The 21889-nt window shown below is 42.6% G+C and overlaps 1 long non-coding RNA gene across 1 annotated transcript; it reads right to left on the bottom strand.

Moving 5' to 3' along the window:
* Positions 1–1737: 1737 nt before the first annotated feature.
* LOC142182839 (uncharacterized) lies at positions 1738–7816 on the bottom strand. Its single transcript, XR_012711751.1, has 3 exons — positions 7644–7816; positions 7408–7464; positions 1738–1814 (listed from the first exon to the last, which is right to left on the bottom strand). It is a non-coding gene; the product is annotated as an uncharacterized LOC142182839 (long non-coding RNA).
* Between the last annotated feature and the right edge of the window lie 14073 nt (positions 7817–21889).

Below are 21889 nucleotides of genomic sequence, written 5' to 3'. Positions count from 1 at the left end.
TTACAGGAGTTGTCTGAGACTCAGGCAAAATTGATGCTGATGATCTCCCCACAAGATAGATCGTCAGTATCAGATCAGTTGGAGTCGGAAACTCCGACGCCACAATGATCAGCTGATTTGCCTGCTAGAAGCCATATACAAAGTATAAAGCTGGATGCAGCTCTGCTCTTGTTCATGTGTATGGGAGCAGAGCTGGAGTACCTATTTCCACCACTACAGAATATGGCTCTGTACACTGTATACAGCTTCTTGTTCTGTACATTGTAATGGTGGTGCTGTGCAATTGCACTTGAATAAGAGCAGAGCTTCATCCATCTGTTTACCAGAATAGCTGATTAGTGCAAAGTCCAAGGGCCAAACCCTGAATCATCTATGGATAGGTCCTCAGTGTAACATTTATACATTACACTGGAGGGTCGTGCAGGCTGAAGAGTGGCGCTTGTGCCATCGGCAGGGGATGTCATCACTTAGCCGTAATAGCTAGGATTGAAAATAACCCCAGTCCCGACTATTTATCCCCTTAACCATTGCTGCGGTACTAAGGGGATGAAAAACATTATTAGGACATTATTACTAAAATGAAGTCCATGAGATATTCCCAATAAAGATAATATAGATAACACAGTACAGGGTTTACCACCAAGGACATCACACAACTAGATTTTAAAGATTTCTATGATGATGCAATGACACAATATTATCTATTCCATATATTATCTTACCTAGTGTGGAGACAGATGGAGATTTCTTTTCACATTCTTTATCATGAATTGATGCAGAACCTACAGAGAAGTATATTGTATCTTTATTAATATAAGTATCTCTCAACCAGTGTCGAACTGGCCCAGGTAGGACCACAGCCCAGACACATAGCTAACAGTAAGAGCCCCCAGACCCCTTTCCAATAGAAGCCCTGCCCAGGAGAGATGAGTAAAAATACCAAGCACTTATACTCTCCTCTCCTGGGTGTCCAGTGGTCCGTGGCCTGTGCATAACGTCACACATGCTGGGGGTCTCCGCTGAAGCCTGTGCTTGGTCCTATCTATATTGGGCATGGAGCTGCGTCCAAACCTGAACCTGGTACTATGAGTGGAACTGCGGTACCAAGTACAGTCACATTCACATATATGGTGCTGTAAACAATGATCCTGACCTACCTTAAAGAGGACCTTCTAACTCTTTGCTTCCTACAGTAGCCCCCCCCCCCCTCCCTCACTGATTCTGGGGTAGTTGGAATTTTCTCTTTAGCTTCCACCAATCCCGGGGAATCATTTCTGTTAGTTTCAGCACCCAAGATGTAAATTAGGCTCTCTAGTGTCAGGTGGGCGGTCTCAGGCTCTGCTGAAGCTCAGGACCGCCCTCATGACAGTAAAAAGCCTAATTAGCATATTGGATACTGACAATAAATGCTGTAAATGATCAGGAAAGATGAGGGTTAGAGAAAAAATCCCAACTGTGCCAGAATCGGTGGAGGGGCGACTACTGAAGGATATCAAGAACTGGAGTTGGTGGTGGAAGATCCTCTTTAGGCATTCCCAGAAACAAACTTGGCTTCAAAAACCAAATACCATCTGCCATATCTATCACACATCTAAAATTCGGCACTTGCGCCATTTTTATAACGCAGAGCACACAACCCTTGCTTGACTATTGTATATGGATAAGTTCTCTATCGCTCAAAAAAAAAAAACCTTTGGATATATTGGATATGACTTGAAACATATTGATACACTTACCCTTAGTACGGGTGATGGTGATGAGCGCTGCGATCAGTCCGACTGTCACCAGGAGCAAACCAACAATCACCCAACGCTCTGCACGAAAGAGAATGAGGAGACTGAACATCTGCTTGTGTCTTATGGGAAATTGTTGTTTTGCAGCGCGATTATTGGAAGCGCAAATTTTATAAGCAAAACCCTATTGTAAAATACATCAATAAAACACAATCTGACAATCTCAGGCCCCCAGGTTTATTCTGCCCAGAGGAAGCCAAACCGGAATCGGACAAGTAGAGGTGAATTTTCTTTAACAGTTATCGTTGTGTGAACCTCATGGGGTCTGTGTTTCGTTGGTGGTGAACCCCAAAAACTTTGTGTTTGGCTAAACCGGAAATTTTTGGAAAATGTGTTCCAAATCATCTTGCTTATCCCTATTTACAATACACCTATGTGTGTAAGCGCCTTGTTGACCAGTGTTTGGTTTTCCCGAAACCTAGTGACATCATATGGGAATATAGACAAGCCAGAATATTTCCCCAAAAAAGAAAAGACGTGTTCACTAGAGGTGGCTTCTTAGTTTATGGCATGTGGACTGTACAGTCATTTTTATATAAGATTTATATTATATAAGATGCACACAATATTTTTTATACAGATTTTTCTTGTAGAGAGTGTTTTTATGATCCCAAACATTTTACAAGTTTCTTATGTCAGAAAACTGCTTATAAATGTGTTCAGGGGCCAGTAAGGGACATAATAGTGTGTGCAGGGGCCACTATGGGGGATAATACTGTGTGCAGGGGCCACTATAGGGGATAATACTGTGTGCAGGGACCACTATGGGGGATAATACTGTGTGCAGGAGCCACTATGGGGGATAATACTGTGTGCAGGGGCCACTATGGGGGATAATACTGTGTATAGGGACCACTATGGGGCATAATACTGTGTGCAGGCGCCACTATTGGGGCATAATACTGTGTGCTGGGGCCACTATGGGGGATAATACTGTGTGCAGGGGCCACTATGGGACATAATACTGTGTGCAGGGGCCACTATTGGGGCATAATACTGTGTGCTGGGGCCACTATGGGGGATAATACTGTGTGCAGGGGCCACTATGGGGGATAATACTGTGTATAGGGACCACTATGGGGGATAATACTGTGTGCAGGGGCCACTATGGGGGATAATACTGTGTATAGGGACCACTATGGGGCATAATACTGTGTGCAGGGGCCACTATGGGGGATAATACTGTGTATAGGGGCCAGTATGGGGGATAATACTGTGTGCAGGGGCCACTATGGGGTATAATACTGTGCGCAGGGGTTACTATGGGGGATAATACTGTGTATAGGGGCCAGTATGGGGGATAATACTGTGTGCAGGGGCCACTATGGGACATAATACTGTGTACAGGGGCCACTATGGGACATAATACTGTGTGCAGGGGTCACTATGGGACATAATACTGTGTGCAGGGGCCACTATGGGACATAATACTGTGTGCAGGGGCCACTATGGGGAATAATACTGTGTGCAGGGGCCACTAAGGGACATAATACTGTGTGCAGGAGCCACTATGGGACATAATACTGTGTGCAGAGGCCACTATGGGGTATAATACTGTGTGCAGGGGTTACTATGGGGGATAATACTGTGTGCAGGGGCCACTATGGGGGATAATACTGTGTGCAGGGGCCACTATGGGGAATAATACTGTGTGCAGGGGTCACTATGGAGGATAATACTGTGTGCAGGGGCCACTATGGGGGATAATACTGTGTGCAGGGGCCACTATGGGACATAATACTGTGTGCAGAGGCCACTATGGGGGATAATACTGTGTGCAGGGGCCACTATGGGACATAATACTGTGTGCAGGGGTTACTATGGGGGATAATCCTGTGTGCAGGGGCCACTATGGGGGATAATACTGTGTGCAGGAGCCACTATGGGGGATAATACTGTGTACAGGGGCCACTATGGGGGATAATACTGTATGCAGGGGCCACTATGGGGGATAATACTGTGTGCAGGGGCCACTATGGGGGATAATACTGTGTGCAGGGGCCACTATGGGGCATAATAGGGTGAGGAGGAGGGGGCCGGTCGAGGTCTTCAACGTCGGTGTCGGTTGGGGGGGGGGCATGTCAAAAGTTCGCCACGGGGCCCCGTCATTCCTAGTTACGCCACTGGTACAGTAGTATATAACAAGAGAGAAAACACACACAAGCTCATGGCAGATAGAGAAATCCTAGGAATCATAGCAACTAAAAAAGAAAGAAACACAGACACACTGCAGGATCATTTAGTTCTCTGTGTGAAGTGATGTTGATAATACAGCCCGACCGTGGTTGGAGGACACGAGGAGGGGGGTCACAGCATGTAGATATAACAGGCAAAAAAAAAAAACGTTTTTGCAGAGGTGGGGGACATATGCAGCTATCATGATAACATGTGGCAGTTCCTTTGGTAGGTGGTGAGATCTCCTGCTCACAGCTGATCTTCAGCAGTTCGGTATCTTGTATCAGCACTATTGTCCATTAACCACAAAAAATACCCCAAATGTCCTTCATCACAGCCCTCCTCCTCCTTTCTTCTTACCACTGTGTTCTACTGCCCAGAGAAGTCTGAAGCCGTCCAGGTAGACAGGGTGCTGCTCTCTTGCCAAGCTTCCATAAACTCATGGGTTAGGTGGGTGATGGTTCCCAGGCTGTAACAGAGTCCCACGTGTCCACAGTAATAGAAAGAAATACCAGTCAGCTGTAGCATCTTCACACATCAGCAATAGATGCCAAAAATCATCTCCTTGAAAGAAGAAGTCCACACATCCATGCAGGTTTCTCCTCCATACTACATGGTGAGACATGCTGTCCTTAGCTCCTGGGGGGATGGTAATAGGCACATGTGCACACAGGTCTTGAGTCATTGTCCATGCTTAACAATAGAAACAAAAGGAACAAAATACTGCACAGGACATTGCATTCGATTTATAGTTGCTAATTCATAGTGCTAGTTTGCTTAGTTAGAGGATTCTTGAAGATACAGAGAAATAGAGAGTGAAAAAGGAAGATAAAGGTTACTCTCAGCTTGGAGCTCTGTAAATTTCATGTGCAAAACATAAAAAAATTTCATGTGCAACCAGCCATAAAAATGTGCAAAACCAATAGTGGTAAAATGCGTGGGGTTTTAAGATGCATTTTCCTGCATTTCAAAAATAAATAAATTGGAAAAATGCAAAAAAACAAGTCTAAAGCAGGAAATATAACACAATGTCAGTTACAGCGGGTTAAGGGTAAACTGTTGTAATTATAAGTCAGACCAGGAGGGGCCAGAAAGGCGCCGTCACTTGTTTTGCAGGATGTAGATCTGAGCAGTCACCACATAGAATTTCTACTCCTTAAAGTAACATCTGCTAATAAGGAGCAGCAGCATTACTGAGTGATGAGTGGCTAAATCATCTGGAGAACCCTAAAGAGGGCTGTATGGTCCCTAAGAAGAAAGATACAGTAGTGCGGAGCTTCTAATAGGTATATAGGGGCTTCTATGATATAATGTTACTGGCCGTATGGCTGGGGTGGAGTAATGACACAATAAGACTAATTCTGTCTCTACTTACAGCGTAAACCAAGACCTAGATGTTTTGTGTCGCAACGTAAGACACTTCACACACAGTGTTGGTTGTTATGTGCCACGTTGAGTTAGCCACAGGGTGTACCCCAGAATTTCTTAGGCTGTGCGGCTGGTCCCTGGATGATAAGAACTCGTAATGCTAAACCTGGATGGAGCCTCAAGTTCCCTATCCCCCTCCTTCTCTTGTGTCTCCTGTCTTTTTGTCCTGACATGTCTTAAGTTATCAGACTTCTCCTACACCCGCTGCCTTCTCCTTTGTGATCATGTTGTTGCATTAGTTTTTGTGTCGTTACTGCTTGTGCTTTTTGCTGTTCCCTTCCTTTACAATGTAGCATAGATGATGTGTTATAAATTATTGAGCTAGTCTGTATGTGCACCTGCCCTGCTGTTGTATTATTGTTTATGAATCTGAAAAATTCAACAAAAATTTAAGTTAAAAAAAAGTCGATTGTGAGGTGTGTGGTCACGGCCAGCTTGTATCTGGTGGGAAGGTCTGGGGCAGTTCTGTCTGAGATACATATAGATACATTGTATAGAGAAGCGCGGGAAAGAAAACAGCAATGCAGGATGTCACAGAACCGAGCCGCAATGTGTTAGTGTTACAACAATGTATTAATGGCACAAAAACTGCCAGAAAATCCCAAGTTGTAATAAATGTTAGTTATGCTATAAAGTGCTCAAGACTGGTGAGTGATATGTGGGATATAGTGTATATAGCGATATGTGGGATATAGTGTATATAGTGATATGTGGGATATAGTGTATATAGCGATATGTGGGATATAGTGTATATAGCGATATGTGGGATATAGTGTATATAGCGATATGTGGGATATAGTGTATATAGTGATATGTGGGATATAGTGTATATAGTGATATGTGGGATATAGTGTATATAGTGATATGTGGGATATAGTGTATATAGTGATATGTGGGATATAGTGTATATAGTGATATGTGGGATATAGTGTATATAGTGATATGTGGGATATAGTGTATATAGTGATATGTGGGATATAGTGTATATAGTGATATGTGGGATATAGTGTATATAGTGATATGTGGGATATAGTGTATATAGTGATATATGGGATATAGTGTATCTAGTGATATGTGGGATATAGTGTATATAGTGATATGTGGGATATAGTGTATATAGCGATATGTGGGATATAGTGTATATAGCGATATGTGGGATATAGTGTATATAGTGATATGTGGGATATAGTGTATATAGTGATATGTGGGATATAGTGTATATAGTGATATGTGGGATATAGTGTATATAGTGATATATGGGATATAGTGTATATAGTGATATGTGGGATATAGTGTATATAGTGATATGTGGGATATAGTGTATATAGTGATATGTGGGATATAGTGTATATAGTGATATGTGGGATATAGTGTATATAGTGATAAGTGGGATATAGTGTATATAGTGATATGTGGGATATAGTGTATATAGTGATATGTGGGATATAGTGTATATAGTGATATATGGGATATAGTGTATATAGTGATATGTGGGATATAGTGTATATAGTGATATGTGGGATATAGTGTATATAGTGATATGTGGGATATAGTGTATATAGTGATATGTGGGATATAGTGTATATAGTGATAAGTGGGATATAGTGTATATAGTGATATGTGGGATATAGTGTATATAGTGATATGTGGGATATAGTGTATATAGTGATAAGTGGGATATAGTGAGGTCTCCTGGTGGTGGAAGATCCTGGAAATCCTACAAGTCATCCTGTTGAGTAATATTCCTGTAAGCCTAAAAGAGTCTAAAAAGAATGGGGTATGTGTATCATGTATGTGTATGTGTGTATTTATGTATGTAAATATGTAAGTATGTATATATGTGTGTATGTATGTAAGTATGTATATATGTGTGTATGTATGTGTGTATTTATGTATGTAGATATGTAAGTGTGTATTTATGTATGTAAATATGTAAGTATGTATATATGTGTGTATGTATGTAAGTATGTATGTAGATATGTATGTATGTATGTATGTATGTATGTATTACCTTTTTTCTGTGTTGTAGCTGGTGACCATGGCTTCTTCTGTGTGTAGTTTGAGTAACCTGCAAGTAAGAAATAAGAGTCACAAGTAGAGAAGATAAAGGACTGTAAGAAAGTAACCAAGGCAAGTCCAGAGCTGAGAGGAGAGAGAACAGGAGGGCGAGACAGCGAGGAAAAGACATGGACTGAGGGCGAGACAGTCCGAGCACAGACCTGACTCCAAGGACAGACAGAGACAAACCTGATATCTCAGCAGCTTTACCATTCATGATCCCTAGTTCTGTATCTCGGTCTTCTTTATATATCCCCATGGCTTTTCAGATGATTTTGTTCTCCTAAGACTGTAACATTCTCCTTCTCAGTCACAGTAATCTGTGGGCAGCATCAACTACATCGGTTGTTATGTTTCGAAGGCTCAGTTTGCACTCCTATAATGACACGTCAAACACAGGAAAACGAAACTGAGCTTGCAGCCAATTTGACTCTCAAATCAGATCTACAGCCCTGTAAAGAGAGAAAAAAACCTGAAGCAAGCACAAAAAACTCATGAATTTGAGCTCGTCATTTTATCATACTTATGAACATTGTCTGACAGGTTCTCTCCTCTGTGACACTTACTATATAAGTACCAGTGATATATGTAATGGATAACCTGATATATGTCATGTATAGCAGGGTCAGGGCTGATTTTATACAACCAGTACAAAGGTTTCATCAGTGGGGCGCTCATAACTTTCAGGGGACATATAGAGGGACAATACTGGCATTATATGCAGGGTGCTGGAGCAGATTTTAGTTTTTTTTGCCCTGATCCTAATCTTTCCTATGTATCCTTGACAGTGCCCATTCCTATCTCGTCCCTTTGTGCTTCATACAATGATACACACAGTGATGATGTAGTATAATACCCCTAAATGTATCTACAGTTTCATGCCCCCTTCATGGTCCCCACAGTATAATGTCCCCTTAGTGAACCCCACACAGTTTGCACCATATCTGGGTTAATGCACCCTAAGTGCACCACACACTGTAATTGTCCCTTATTACCCCAAAACAGTACACTGCTCACTAATTGACCCCACACATTATGATGCCCTATTAGTGCCCACCGAGGATGACAAGGATAATGCCCCCTTAGTGACCCCCACTCAGCATATCCCCTTATTGATCCTACATAGTATGATGCCCCATTAGTGTCCCCACAAATATAGTTCCCCCTTAACGTCGTTTGACAGTATCATGCCCCCTTCGTAGCCCCCATATAGTATATTGCTCCTAATGTCTGCATATAGTATATGTCTGTTAGTCGCTCCCATACAGAATAATGTCTGCCTTACTGGCTCTCACACATTATAATGCTCCTTAGTGACCCCCACATAGTATATTGCCTCCATGTATATTGCCTCCTTCTAGGTCGCCACCATACTGTAAAATGGCCCCATAGTGGCACCACACAGTATAATTTCTCTTAGTGTCCCCACACGCCTACTCCCTTAGTGGGTTCCAGACATTCCCTACATAAAATGAAATGCACTATAAGTGATAAGGAGTCATTATAATAAGGGGGCACTATAAGTGATAAGGGGTCATTATTATAAGGGGACACTATGAGTGATAAGGGGTCATTATTATAAGGGGTACTATAAGTGATAAGGGGTCATTATAATAAGGGGGCACTATAAGTGATAAGGGGTCATTATTATAAGGGGGCACTATGAGTGATAAGGGGTCATTATAATAAGGGGGCACTATAAGTGATAAGGGGTCATTATTATAAGGGGGCACTATAAGTGATAAGGGGTCATTATTATAAGGGGCACTATAAGTGATAAGGAGTCATTATAATAAGGGGGCACTATAAGTGATAAGGGGTCATTATTATAAGGGGGCACTATAAGTGATAAGGGGTCATTATTATAAGGGGCATTATAAGTGATAAGGAGTCATTATAATAAGGGGGCATTATAGGTGATAAGGGGTCATTATTATAAAGGGACACTATGAGTGATAAGGGGTCATTATTATAAGGGGTACTATAAGTGATAAGGGGTCATTATAATAAGGGGGCACTATAAGTGATAAGGAGTCATTATAATAAGGGGGCACTATAAGTGATAAGGAGTCATTATAATAAGGGGGCACTATAAGTGATAAGGAGTCATTATAATAAGGGGGCACTATAAGTGATAAGGAGTCATTATAATAAGGGGGAACTATAAGTGATAAGGGGTCATTATAATAAGGGGGCACTATAAGTGATAAGGAGTCATTATAATAAGGGGGCACTATAAGTGATAAGGGGTCATTATAATAAGGGGGCACTATGAATGATAAGGGGTCATTATTATAAGGGGGCACTATAAGTGATAAGGAGTCATTATAGCCGCACCATCTCTGTGCAATTTTTGGGAGGCTAATTATATTTGTAACACCAATATTTGTGATATACAGAACTTTGGGGAGCTGTCAGGGAAGGAGTGAGAAAACTGCACCCAAATATGTGCTCCAAACATTATACAAGTCTTGACTAGAATAAGATGTCATTGCAGTCTGAGCCAAATCTAAAAGATGAGAAACATTTGCAACTCCAAACACAGAAGACATCACGGAACGTTTGAGTCCCTGAATGTAACTGGATTGTAGTAACAAATGTACTACGGGGGGGCAAGTCCCACAACAGCAGCGATGTGACTCCTATGCCAGCGAGAACACGTTCTGTATAACAATTAGCTTTCATCCTGTTTCTGGTAGTCAGTGTGGAGTCCGTCTGGTTGGATGGGTCCGGTGTTCTCAGAACTTACTCTCAGTACCTTTCCCTCTTTCCTGCTGATTCTCTGATTTACTGATTTCGGATTGCTCTCCTGGTTGCCTGATTCGGCTTTATCTGTGACCTCCTGGACTTGACTGTGGCCTGGTCTTCTGCTTCCGATTTGGCTATTATCGTAGTCTCCTGGACTTTGAACCCGGCTTGTTTATTGCCCATAGTAGGGTTTCGGATCTGGTCTTTAGCTTGCAAGTGCACCTGTTTTCTAGCACGTTCTTCTGGGGTTGCAACCTGGGTTGCAACTTCCGATCAGATAAGTCCGTCTTGCCTTGGTTGGCTCTGGTGAATACCTCGGGGTGACCTTAGACTCAGACCAGTACAATTATAGATAGCTTCTTTCATTTGTATCTGATGAGTATTAGGAAATTGCTTCAATAGCAATACCATTACCTTTGAGGATTACTTATATATGTTTCTAAATTATTTCCTTGGGTGTCAGGGGTCAGACATTTACCCCAGTAGTTTGACGCCGATCTTTTCTACCCCTAGTAGCTCCTGTGGATGTGTTAGATGTTGATAGGTGAACAATTGGAACCCCGTTTTTCAGTTTGTCCAGGACATCTCTTTGTCTATATCAGCCCTATTGGTAACGTTGTCTTTAAATTGTCAACAATTTTGGAAGGACTTCCATGGACCTCTCACAATAAGTTGCTGGAATTTTGGCTCATTCCTCCAGATTGATCTGGTGTATCTGACCTAGGTTCATCCTCCTCCTCGCATACACTGTTTTCAGTTCTGCTCATAGATTTTCTATAGAATTGAGATCAAGACTTTGTGGTCCCTGAGCCATATTGCCACCACTTTGGAATTATGTTTGAGGTCATTGTCAATTTGGAAAGCCCATTTGCGCCCAAGCTGTAACGTCCTGGTTGATATCTTCAGATGTCACTTCAATATCTTCACATAATCTTTTATCCATAATCCAGTCCATCCGGCAGTAAAGCAACTCCAGAGCATGATTCCGCCATCATCCTTCATGGCTGGGATGGTGTTCTTTGGCTTTCAAGCCTCCCCCATCCTCCAATGTATATAACATTGTCATAATGGACGCCAACCTGTCCAGGCCATCCTCCACCGCCTCTTGTTGGCGTTGCACTTAGGTCATAACCAAGTACACCACGACGCTAGTATAGCATCTTCAGCATCAGCTACAGAAAAAGTGGAACTAACTGCGTGAGTGGGGGGGGGGGGTGTAAAAAAGGGGTCATATGTTACATAGGGGCTATAAAAAGGGGGTCCTAAACTGTGTGAGTGGGGGGTGTAAAAAAGGAGGTCATATACTGTATGTAGGCTACAAAAAGAGGTCATATATTGTGTGGGGGTGTATAAAAGGGAGTCAAGCTGTAAAAGGGCTCATATACTGTGTAGAAGCAAAAAAGGGGTGATACAGTGTCGGGGAGCATAAGAAGGAATTCATATACTGTGAAGGGACACAAAAAGGCGGTCCTATACCATGTGGTGGGCTATAAAAGAGGGTTATACAGTATACCATGTGTGTCGGGGATACAATAAGGGGGTTATATATGATGTTGGGGATCAGAGAAAGGGGGGCACAAAGAGGGGGTGATATACTAGGCCGGGGTCAAATAAGGTGATTTTTTTTTTATCTGAACCCCATCAGGCAACCAAATATATAGCTGGATGGGTTATCTTTTTTTGGGGTGGGGGGCATCCTTCTATAGGTCATCTCAGACAGCAGAGAGACTGAAAATAAAAGCTGATATTACATTCATTCAGGGAATAAATGTCAAGAGAACAGAAACGAATCCAAGAGTCAATTCGAAGAAATGAAACTAAGACTCCGCCACTTGTTACAAGTATATCATTCTGGAACATGTGGGAGACATTAAACAGATATTGTGTTCATATCGGGCTCATATTGTGTCCATCATAGCTTATAAGCAGGACGTGAACCTCGTCTCTTCTGTGACTCCTACTTTAACTCCTTAAGGACACCCAAAAACTTCCTTAAGGACCGGGTCTCGCTTTATAAACCTGACTTGAGTCACTTTATGTGATAATAACTTCTAGACACTTTACCTTATCAAAGCGATTCCGAGAATGTTTCTGTACTTTTTGTTATTGGCAGTGTTCGGGAAAATACTTTAGGAAAGTATTTTTAATACAAAATTCTAAAATACTTGAAAAATTTAAACAAAAAAATTAATAAAAACAAAAAATGGAACAATTGAACACCGGCTAAAAGGAAAAAGAACTTTAAGTTTATTTCCAAATCTCGGTCCCGGTGTTCTTCTGGAATCCATTTCAATTTGAAGGATGGGGGAGATACGGCCGAAACGACGAATGGACGACTGTCATCGTTGAACGTAAGAAATTGCGAGAAGCGCGTGTTCAAATTCGAAAGTAGTGCTTCGACTAGAAATTTGTTTTGAGTTTGTTTTATTTTTTTGTGCGAGCGATTTCTTCTGAATTTGCAAGATGGTTGGCATAAGCAGCCGCAGGAATGACTCCTTTTCTGATTGTAATAGGTCCAAACCCCTTGGGTTAGGATTGGGTCCCGCAGGGTCCACTCTCAGCGCACAGCGCCACCTGCGGGTCAATCTAACTCTGGCCCTCGGCCTCGGGTAGTGAGGTGTCTGGAGTGTAAGTCCAGCTTGCGGCCTACTGAGCATGCTCAGACTTTTTGGTGCCGCTCACAAGCTAAGTGCCATTTCTTCCCTATTGAGCATGAGCAGTGAGTTCATGGCTACCGCCCCTATTGGGCGGGGACTTCCCTTTAAATAGTGTGAGCCGACGCCCGCCCGGGCTCCTACTTTGACTGAAGTTTGCTAATGACAGTAGATCAGGGCTAGGCTCCAGTATCCAGGCAGGTGTGAAGACTAGGCCTCTGTGTGGGGTTTCTTTAGCCTCTATCTGCTCTGTAGTTAGTACCCAGTAAATCCTGAACTGTCAGCCCTACACAAGACTAGGAGCAGTGGGCTCTGTTCCAGCTTGAGGCGTTGACAGCAGGTGTGGTCTCTGAGTTAGCCTCTTTATACTGTCAAACTTCTTGTGTACTCCTAGCTGTTGCAGGAGCATGTTTTGTTGCTGACCTGGGGTGACGGTTAACCCTTGGCAGCCTTGCTGTTTCATCTAAACTGTGCACCTGTCCAGTGAGGTTAACTGGCAGGGTGTTGTTGCAGCTTGTTCACATTGTGTACCGCGCCACATCACTGCCAGTGCAGTTTAACTGGTAGCGCACTGTTCAGACTCACAGCCGCCCATCTGGGCCTGTGGACCTCTCTGCAGTGTCTGGAGACTAGCGGTTCTCTAATTAAAGTTTATTATTTATATATATATATATATATATATATACACACACAGAACCGTAACACTGGCTCCATAATGGATTTATACTGGTGTAGCAACTCCAATTCACTGGGCTTGAAAGCTGGAAGTTTCAAGGCTGTTATTATTTCGTGTAATTTGGGCTCCACGTTTTCAGAAATCAAACAGACAGCGTCGTACGTTGAGTTCCATCTCGTCTCACTGGGCGGTTTTAGGGAAAATCCAGTGACAGAGTGTATGAAGTCTGAGGTCTTGGTACTACGAGATGCCAAATTCCAGAGTTTCGTGCATTTGGCAAAAGTGGCCCGGTACAGTTTTTTGTACTGACCCGATCCTGTAGTGCTTGTAAATCGTTCTTGACGTCGGTTGTGCCAAGCAAGTTCAAGGTGTGACTCTGGTCCCTTAAGTGCGGAGGCAGGATAATGGCGTCACCTTCATCCAGGGCATCGTTTGTGCTTCATTGTCTGTATCTTCATGCTGAAGAATTTCGTTAATGTCCAGCCCTTGTAAGTCCTAGACACGGCCACTATCTTCATCTTCCGAATCAACGTCTTCAGAGGCACAGAAATCAGAACACCTGGGATTTTCTTCACCAAATTCGTTGAACGCCTTAATGAAATTGCTGCCGTTGTCAGTGACGGTGTACAAAATTTTGCCGACCCTTAAACTGAACTTCTCATGCCTGTGGTATTTCAATTTAGACAGTAATTAAAATATGTAAAATACTTCCTAAAAATATTTTAAATACAAATACATTCTAATTACTTGTATTTTAAATACTCCCGAACACTGCTCATTGGTAAATTTTGGTTGATAAGTTTTATATTTGATTATGAAAAAATTATCAAATTTGGTGAAAATTTTTGAAAAAATGCACTTTTCAAAGTTCGAAATTGCATGTCTTTCATATAGATAGCCAGACTACCAACTTATTTCGTTAATATAATCGACCATATCTCTGCTTTATGGTGCCATCAAACTTTAATCAGCCTTTACTTTTTTCAGATATTGTAAGACTTACAAGTCAAAAATCTAATTTGCAAATTTTCAAGAAAGTTTCCTAAATCCATTTTTTAAGGGACCAGATCAGTTCTGAAGGGGCCTTGAAAGGTCTTTCTAAAAGAAACCCCCATTAATCACCCCATTCTAAAAACTGCACCCCTGAAAGAATTCAAAACAGCATTTGGGAAGTTTGTTAACCCTTTCAGCGTTTCACAGCAATGAAATTAAAATGAAGGTGAAATTTACACATTTCAATTTCCGTCACTATAAACTCATTTAATCCTAGAATTTACACATTCACAAGGGGTTAAAGAAGAAAATTTATTCCACAATCTGTTATGTAATTTCTCCCAAGTATGAAAATATCCCACATGCGGATGTAACTGATATATGGGCAAACAGTAGGGTAAAGAACGGAAGGAACACTATTGGGATTCTGGAGGGAAGATTGTACTAGAATCATTGTCAAACACCATGATGTACCAGAAGAGTGTAAATCTCCCCAAATAGACCCATTTTGGAAACTAAACCCCTCAAGGAATTTATCAAGGGGTATAGTGAGCACTTTGACCCTACAGCTGTTTCACAGATTTTTTTTATTTTTTTTTACCATTGGGACCTGAAAATTAAAAATTCCTTTTTTTATATATAATAAAACATCACTTTAGCCCCAAATTTTTCACAAGTAGTTCCCTGATAAATTTCACCCCACATCGTGTTACACAATTTTGTCTGAACACAACAATACCCCATATGTGCTGGTACACTGATGTATCGGCACACGGTAGCGCTCAGAACGGAAAGAGCGCCAATTGGGTTTTGAGGGATAGAGTTTGCTGGAATAGTTTTCAGGTACCATGTGACATTTGCAGAACCCCAGACGTGCCAAAACAGTGGAAACCCCCAAAATGTGACCCCATTTTGATAACTAGTCCCCACAAGGAATTTAATCCCACAGATGTTCCACAGATTATATTAACTTTGGGACATGAAAATGAAAAATTACTATTTTTTTCCCAATAAAACATCACTTTAATCTCAAATTTCTAATTTTTACTAAAGGTTAACCCTTTAAGGACACAGGGCAGTTTGTACCCCTGCCTTCCAAAATCCATATACCGTACTTATATTAGTTTTTATTATGTTTTACTGCTTTTACAAATAAAACGTCACTTTATGAAAATGAAGAATTTTCTGGGGTCACCGTGTTCGGAGGCCTATAACTTTTTATTGTTTTACATATAAATAAAATGTATTATTATTATTATTATATTGTTTTGTTGACGGAGAATGGTCGGGGCTCTTTATTTGCAAGACAAGTTGTACTTTTTATGGTACCAATGTGTGGAGTGTAGGAGTTTCTAATTCATTTTTATTGCAATTTTTTTACTACTTTTTATATGTCCATTTGTTCATAGTGGTATAATTTTATTTACACTGTTCACCGTAGGGGATAAATTACGCTGTTCTTGGATTTTGGGGGCTCGTACGCCCATGGGGATACCTAACATTTAAGTAAATTTTTTTGATTATGTTTTGGGGGTTTTTAATCTAAAGCTGGATTTTTAAACTTTTATATGTTTATTTTATTATATTATTCAACTTTTTCCCTGTCCCACAAGAGGACTTGAACCCAGGTTCAGCATGTAGGCAACAACGGAGGAAGGATGGTAAATTTAACTGCCCAGACACCCCTTTAAGTCACAGAGTCCACCTCAGAACGGACTCACATTCACACCTTTCTTACCTCCTCGGCTCCTCTTCAGACTCAAACAGGGGCAGCGCCAAACACTGGGCAATGTGGAGCTCAATGGAGAGGAGAACAAGTAGTATCCACCAGGATCTAGTGCACGATGGCAGACTGTCCACTGACCAACTCAGCCCACGTCCACTGGGGATCCTTACAGTGGTCATATCAGGATCTACAAAGCTCATCTCAGCATTATATCTGCATGTCTGTGCAGGGTCGAGTGTCAGATCCCCACAGATCACACATTAAAGGGATCCTATCATTGTATACCCTTTTTTTCTGCCTAAGAAAGTCTATTCTTCTCCTACCTTTAGATGTCTTCTCCGCGCTGCCGTTCTGTAGAAATCCGGGTTTTCTTCGGTATGCAAATGAGTTCTCTCGCAGCACTGGGGGCGGTCCTCAGCACTCAAACAGCACTGGGGGTGTCCCCAATGCTGCCAGAGAATTCTTCAGCGCCACCTCCATCTTCTTCAGGAACGCCTGGGCCACAAGAAATTGGCCGCTTACATAGTAAGCTGGTGTAAGCGGCCATTTTCTTGTGGCCCGGGCATGCGCAGCTGGCTATGATCCCCAATGCAATGGACTGTAGTGTACAATCCGAGAATCTAGCAACACGAGAAGGAAACTGGCAGACGGCCCAGAAACAGAGATGGTGGTGCCAGCATTGAGCCCGCACAGAACGTCCTGACCTTATGCAATGCTGAACTTTCAGTTAGATAGTGGTAGTAGATAAAGTGCACCTAAAAGTGACAGGGCGCCCTCTGCTCCTATAGGGTCTGGTCCCTTATGGCTAAAGCAGCCCTGGCCCGGATCTCCAACCTCCAGTTCATCAGATTGTGACCTACAACTCCCATAGACCTGACAGTGAGCTGGTCTATCACTATACCGCAGCATGTCACCACCTATCTAAGCCTGTGCAGGTATGCTGGGAGTTGTAGTTCTTCACCAGTGGGAAGCATCAGGTTTACTTTCTCTTTTCTTCATTCACCTAATTAATAAAAATAAGCTATTAACCCTTCTATTCCTGGACACGCTCTTACTGTGCAGCATATATCTACCTTTTGCACGCCATGTGCATAGTTATGTGTGTTATATGTTTGGATAGTAAATATTATAAGGAGGTGGAGGAGAGACTTGTCTATGTAGTCAGGGATTAGACACGCTGCGTCTTGTGCTGGAATAAACATGATATTTTCCCGTTGGCAGGTTGTCATTTACTGTGTACGAAACTCTGAACCTGAATAACCGGACCTGTTATGCTTTGTGTGCACTTTGGAATCTTTATTATAGAGGACAAAGTCATTTTTCTTTCTTTACTCACCCAAGCACATTCAGCTGCCCTCACCGCACAATAGGGCAGGCCACAGAGATTATTATTATTATTGTAGGTTTAAAGAAAAATACGTTTGAAAAGAACAAATAAGGCCTTTGGATCACTGGGAGCGAGACTTCATCCCTGAGATTCTGTGGTTGGTGCTCAATAAGGAGGGGTCATAGGCTAGACATTGGAGGATCAGCTCTCACTGCATGTGGTGGTGCAGGGCTACACGGCAAGAGCAGGGCTCCGGGGGGCTGAAGACCGGTGCACCAATAGCCACCTTTGCATAAAACTTCAAAGTTGGTTTTCTTCAAATCTATGAGCTACATAAATATGGCCATAGCATTGCTGTGTAACATGGTGGAAGGAGATGGATATGTGGTCGTGTCCCTTTAAGGGTTTTTCCTACTTTTAGAATCTTTTCTACAAGTGCAATCACTGGACCACATTTACTAAACTGTATAGACTTGGAAAGTGGCCAAAAATACAGCTCAGGGCTCGTTCACATCTGCGTTATCTCCGTACTTGAGGTTTCTGTTTCCTGCCTAAAACAGAGGCAGGAGACGGAAACCTGCAAGAGACTTTTTCACCCATTCATTTGAATGGGTGAGAAAGCTGTCCGGCCGTGAGCGGCGGTGAGCGTTTTGCACTCTCCGCCACGAAACCGGGTTTTATAATCCGGACACAGAGTCGGACATGCAGTACTCTGTGTCCGGATAAAAAAAATCCGGTTTCGCGGCGGAGAGCCTAAAACGCTCACCACCACTCACGGCAGGACCCGGTCTATGGTTTCCGTCTTCTGGCATGCAGAAGACGGAAACCATAGAACAGAGACATGAACGCAGGTGTGAACCTAGCGTCAGCTCAGCCCATTTTTGGTGCACTGTGACGCGCCCCACTCACCACAATAGACAATGGGCCAGGGAGGGGATGCCCCGAGACCCCAGATTTACTATAACTCAAGCCAGAAATCTGTGCCGGAGCCCGGGAGACGGGAGGAAGACTGGCTGTTATGTTTTAACGTCTTAAGAGAAGTTCTTGTTCTGTAACTAAACTGTGGAGAGAACTTTGCAAATATTTATAAGACAAGTTCTACCAGGTTTATCCAACACCAGTCACAACGTGTCCAAATTATCCAGCGCTTTCTCTGAAGACACTTAGGCTTTGTCTCCAATACAGGAAGTCAAGTGTTATAAAGCTGTGGAGGAAACACTTAGGAATCTTCAGTTATACGACATTTTGTTACATACACGATACATTGTATCTTACTAAAGAAAAATGCTCCTTTCTTCATTTTTCGACTCCTTTCCTCCTCCCTTCATTCAGTCTGTTGTCACTAATAGACCCCGTACCCCGAGAGGAAGCGACTGTCAGGCTAACAAGAGATCCAGGTTCAGGTGCAGCCAAGTATAACTTGATGTTTTCCTATTGTAGTTAATGGCTTTTGTTGTGTGATGTCATGCTGCAGCGTCAAATTTTTCTAACATAGGGAGACTCCTGGACGGAGATGGGAAGATACACACATATATACGGCTGCTGGCTAGTACATACAGTAGGTAGTGTTATCTCACCAGGTATAGTAGATGTAGCTGAGTTATCCTACTGAGAAAGCAATAGTATGATGGATGTGCACCTTTTCCTCCCTCTTCTCCTCTCCATTGACTTCTTTATAGACTGGTTCTATTAGTGGGAGGGGAAGGAAAGCAGTTTGATTAGTGGAGAGAGAAGCATTTTTCTCTGATAGGACGTATTAGAAAAGTATATATATAAAAGGATATATTCCAAAAAGTAATTTTATAACTCTAGGGTGGGGACGCTCAGAACCCCTCCCATTAAGCTGTCCTAGACATATGTCACCTCGTTGTTTTATAATACGTGATCGAATGCAATGTTATTCTGCAGATGCCAAGCACCATGGCCTGAAGCTTAGCTAGATTTGAATGTCAGGTAAAAATAATCCAAATAGTCTAAGCTGCTTGTTAGAATGAGATGTTTGCATAGCCGTGGGGATTAGCCCTTACAATACACAGTCCCAGAATACATAGATAGATGGAAATTTACTATAACAATATGCGCACAACACAAAAGGTAACTAAGCGCAAAGAGAAGCCCACAAATGCAAAATGTCCTAACCAGGGCAATTTCTAATTTTCTGCTGCCTGAGGCGAAAATTGAAAGTGAAATTCCATCCCCAATAGAAATCATAGGTTAGAAATCCAGGGACCCAAATACTACTAGATCCTAAAATAAAAAAAAACAAAGTAAAGTTAAAACATAAATATAAACTATATTTGTCCTCCCCGTGTTTGCGCTGGTTTACGCCATGTATTCCGGCTTCTTCCCACACTCTAAAGCCGTACTGATAGGGAATGTAGATTGTGAGTGATTGGCGGTCAGTGATAATATCTATAAAGCGTTGCAGAATATGTTGGCGTTATGTCGGTATAATAGAATGATACAATAAAATTCCAGTGGCGACCGCTCCAGTTTTCCATTTGCAGACCCCGAACTGTTTGCGTCAGGTGATCGCTGCAGCTTCTGCACAAAAAGCGTCAGGTGATCGCTGCAGCCTCTGCACAAAAAGCGTCAGGTGATCGCTGCAGCCTCTGCACAAAAAGCGTCAGGTGATCGCTGCAGCCTCTGCACAAAAAGCGTCAGGTGATCGCTGCAGCCTCTGCACAAAAAGCGTCAGGTGATCGCTGCAGCCTCTGCACAAAAAGCGTCAGGTGATCGCTGCAGCCTCTGCACAAAAAGCGTCAGGTGATCGCTGCAGCCTCTGCACAAAAAGCATCAGGTGATCGCTGCAGCCTCTGCACAAAAAGCATCAGGTGATCGCTGCAGCCTCTGCACAAAAAGCGTCAGGTGATCGCTGCAGCCTCTGCACAAAAAGCGTCAGGTGATCGCTGCAGCCTCTGCACAAAAAGCGTCAGGTGATCGCTGCAGCCTCTGCACAAACGGTACATCACGGCAGTCCGGTGTGGCAAGGTAATAGTACTAAGCCCTGAGCCTAAGAACCTCCAATGGGTGGTGTATGCTGGGATATAGGTTTTTTGGTACATAGGATGGTATATGTTTTATACGCTGCAATACCAGTGTCACATCAGTCTCACAACACCCCACGCATCTCATTAATAATGGGGTCCAATGTGGCGTCTGTCTGCAACATTTCATCCCATAGCCAACGGTCATTGAGTGCAGCGTGTGCATTGTACTTCTAACCCGTCACCCCTTTTGGACTACACTGTCAGAAATTCTTCTCACTAGGGGGTACTTGGCTTGTAAAGGTTGAAAAACACTGCTATAAACCAATATCACTAAAGATGAAGGTTGTTACGTGAGAGATATATTTACAATCTAGTTTCAGCCTGTCATTCATTGACTCTGTATAAACACTTTATCTGATATCAGTTGACATTTATATCCATTAGTTATTCATTGACTGCAGAGAACATGGATTATAGCCGTCTGTTCTTTAGATAATAGAGTAACCTTGGAGGCAATCTGGAAGATGGGAGTAGTAGTTGAAGGTAGCTAGAACTCTCATGGTCTCCTCCAGCCACCTCCTGAGTTGGTGCAGTGCTGGGGGGTCTGCAGGGTACCGGTTCACTGAGCCCTGGTGATGGTTGGAGGGTCCATGATGATAAGTGCAGGAACAGACTCATGAACTACAGGTTGCAGATGAACCACGTGATCTCTGTAGATACAACACAAGAAGCTTCCATTGCAGTGCATAGTTAAACCGTGTCCACTCGGATGCTGCAGTTTTAAGCCATTTGACTGTATAACATGGAAATATCTTTGGAAAGTACTGGCCAAAATACACTGCGTGGTAAGTACAGAGCAGCAGGAGCGTGGAGGGGTGCTCCTTTGGAGGGGAGGAGGGCTTTCTATAACTCTCCTCAGGCAGCAGAGAGGCTAGGTACACTCCAGTTCCTTTGAGTAATTGATTAACAATAAGTGATACAAGCAGAGGTTTGGGCAGTTTGCTGGTCTGGAGCATTCAGGCATGATCAATACAATGCTAAGGATTAAAGTTAAGGTAAGTGATGGCTCTCCACATCATCACACCAAAGCATGGGCAGAATTGAAGCCCTCAACACAAGACCTCCATACTCCCACCCAACCATCGTCAGGTCCCAAAAAAGACCAAGAATCATCACAAAAGACAGTACGATTCCAGTCCATATCAGTCAGGTTTATCATTCATGACAAAACTGCAAATGAAGGCAAAAGGTGGCTGCAAATCAATTACAGAACATATAATGGGAGGTGACACCAAATCTTCTAGTAAGCACCTGGAAATGG

This window comes from Leptodactylus fuscus, chromosome 10, assembly GCF_031893055.1.
Source record: "Leptodactylus fuscus isolate aLepFus1 chromosome 10, aLepFus1.hap2, whole genome shotgun sequence".
Taxonomy (NCBI): domain Eukaryota; kingdom Metazoa; phylum Chordata; class Amphibia; order Anura; family Leptodactylidae; genus Leptodactylus; species Leptodactylus fuscus.
This window is presented reverse-complemented; position numbering and strand designations above follow the sequence as displayed.